Source organism: Uranotaenia lowii, chromosome 2 (assembly GCF_029784155.1).
Source record: "Uranotaenia lowii strain MFRU-FL chromosome 2, ASM2978415v1, whole genome shotgun sequence".
Classification (NCBI taxonomy): Eukaryota; Metazoa; Arthropoda; class Insecta; order Diptera; family Culicidae; genus Uranotaenia; species Uranotaenia lowii.
In genome coordinates, this window is record NC_073692.1 from 16,083,255 (window position 1) to 16,085,661 (window position 2,407).

Here is a 2,407-nt window from a genome sequence, read left to right on the forward strand (position 1 = left end):
AGATTATCACATTCGACAGTTCCACGCTGGTCAACAGCTACTGATTTCAAGTGTAAGAGAAAGATTTTGGCCCACAAACATGGCAAACCTAGCCAGAAGTGTCATCCGTGCATGCGTGCCATGCTTCAAAACCAGACCTAAAGTTGTTGAGCAAATAATGGGAGACCTCCCAGCCGAAAGAGTCACCGAATCTTCAGCGTTCCTAAAAGTAGGCATTGATTATTGTGGTCCATTTTTTGTCAGTTATCCTAACCGGCGAACAACACCCGTAAAGTGCTACGTGGCAGTATTTGTGTGTCTATCCACCAAAGCCATACATCTAGAACTCGTAATGGACTTGACCACACAAGCATTTCTAGGCGCGTTTAGGAGGTTCGTCGGTCGGCGATCGAAGCCAGAGCTTGTCATGTGCGACAATGCTACAACATTTGTCGGCGCTAGCCGAGAACTAAAAGAGCTCATGCGCATTTTCAATTAAGAGCAATTTCAGAAGTCAGTTGTCAGAGAAGCTTCTGACCAAGGCATTGATTTTAAATTCATTCCGCCTCGTACACCGAATTTTGGAGGCCTCTGGGAGGCACAAGTAAAATCCTTCAAGGGTCACTTTAGAAAAACTATAGGATTGCGCACATTAACAGTAGACGAGATGCTCACAGCTCTGGCACAAATTGAAGCTGTGCTTAACTCAAGGCCACTAACACAGCTGTCAAGTGATCCGTCTGACTTCAGAGCTTTAACGCCAGGCCATTTTTTGGTACAGCGCCCACTAACTGCACTGCCAGATCGCGACGTTACGCATGAATCCACAAATCGACTTACCATGTGGCAGAGGGCCCAGCAATTGACGCAACAATTTTGGAAGAAGTGGCGAACCCAATACCTGTCCGATTTGCAAAATCGAACTAAGTGGACAAGAAACAAAACGAACGTAGACGTCGGTATGATGGTACGCTTGAAGGACGAAAATTGCCCTCCCCTGAAGTGGCCACTGGGCCGAATTACTAGTGTTTATCGAGGACAAGATGGAAATGTACGCGTGGTAACAGTTGAAACGCAAGATGGGACTTTTGATCGAGGAATTAGTAAGATTTGCTTACTGCCCATTCTTGATAATGAAACCAGTAACAGACTTATAGTTGATTCAGTCAGAAATCCGTCAGAAACGTGTGAGAACAATTAAGATTGAGTCCGTGAGATGTTTGAATAAACAGTCAGAACTATGCATTTAAGTCAGAACATGTCAGATACTTGTAAGGAAACAGTTGATGGGAAGAACCATTTTAGTCAGAGGCTTCCTTGAAGCAGTCAGTTAATAGTCCGAATACAAATGTCCAAACCTGTCAATGAGTTTAATAACTTGAGTCAGTTGTTTGTCCATATGTCGTTTATGTGTGTATGTCTGAAGAGTGAGTCAGTTATCCTTTAATAAAGCAGTTCCGCATGAAATGGCTAAAGGGTTTGAATAATACACAACAAAAATTCTACCAAACTTTTTCTATTTTTCATGGCATCGAGCGCACACAAATGACCTACAGTGCGTCCAATACCAACCGTGGACAGGTTCAAATTGATGGAAAAATCATCAGCTGACAGACCATTCGAAGGCTCCCGGTATTACTTCACGTTACTTCACAATCTGGATGCACCATACTTCCAATCTAATAGAAGACCGCGTTCGGACTTGCCATCAACATCGAATACCGTTAGCAATGTTAGAAGGCGAAGCACAACTTGGGACACTCTTCAACCAAAGCCGCACCGATGGGACATATCCTCCAACCTCGACATATTGTAGCGACCCAATGATTATTGGTCATCTAAGAGGCAGCAGCGCACCATACACAATATTTTAAATAGCCACCGGCAGCAGCATCGACTCGTCCTAACACTCGCAGCCGATGCATTCTCCATACGGGCTGCCCAACATCATCTACAACAGAACAACTGTTTGAGCCGTAGCAGAATTCATATTTCATGGGACCTACCTGTATTTTAGTTAAAATGCAGCATTCCATCCGGTGTCCATTCGGAATGACACATATTTGGCCAGTATCGCGAACCAGCGAGCAAGTTGGACACCTAAGTTCACAGCAGCAGTAGCAATGCAAGAAATGAACAGCAGCAGCAACGAAAAGAATCTTCTCCCACAGCAGCAGCAGAAAGTAAACAAACTTTTAATAGAGACTAGCCGTATAACTCAACATTCGTGCAGAGAGATGAGAGGGAGATATCCTAAATGTGTGAGAGTCAATTCAGTGGTGCACATTTATAACCTTTTCGATCATTTTTACACTCAAATTGTACTGATAGTATCTATGTTTAATGTCGAATCCATATTCCAATTATGATTGTTCAAGTGTTAGAAATTAAGAGCAACTATTGTAAACTAATTATTCATTGAAACCCC

General features: G+C 43.2%; 1 long non-coding RNA gene across 1 annotated transcript; it reads right to left on the minus strand.

The window, feature by feature from the left end:
* Positions 1-1,479: 1,479 nt before the first annotated feature.
* Positions 1,480-2,087, minus strand: LOC129743760 (uncharacterized). The gene is made up of 2 exons (XR_008736676.1): positions 1,986-2,087; positions 1,480-1,930 (listed from the first exon to the last, which is right to left on the minus strand). It is a non-coding gene; the product is annotated as an uncharacterized LOC129743760 (long non-coding RNA).
* Positions 2,088-2,407: the final 320 nt, after the last annotated feature.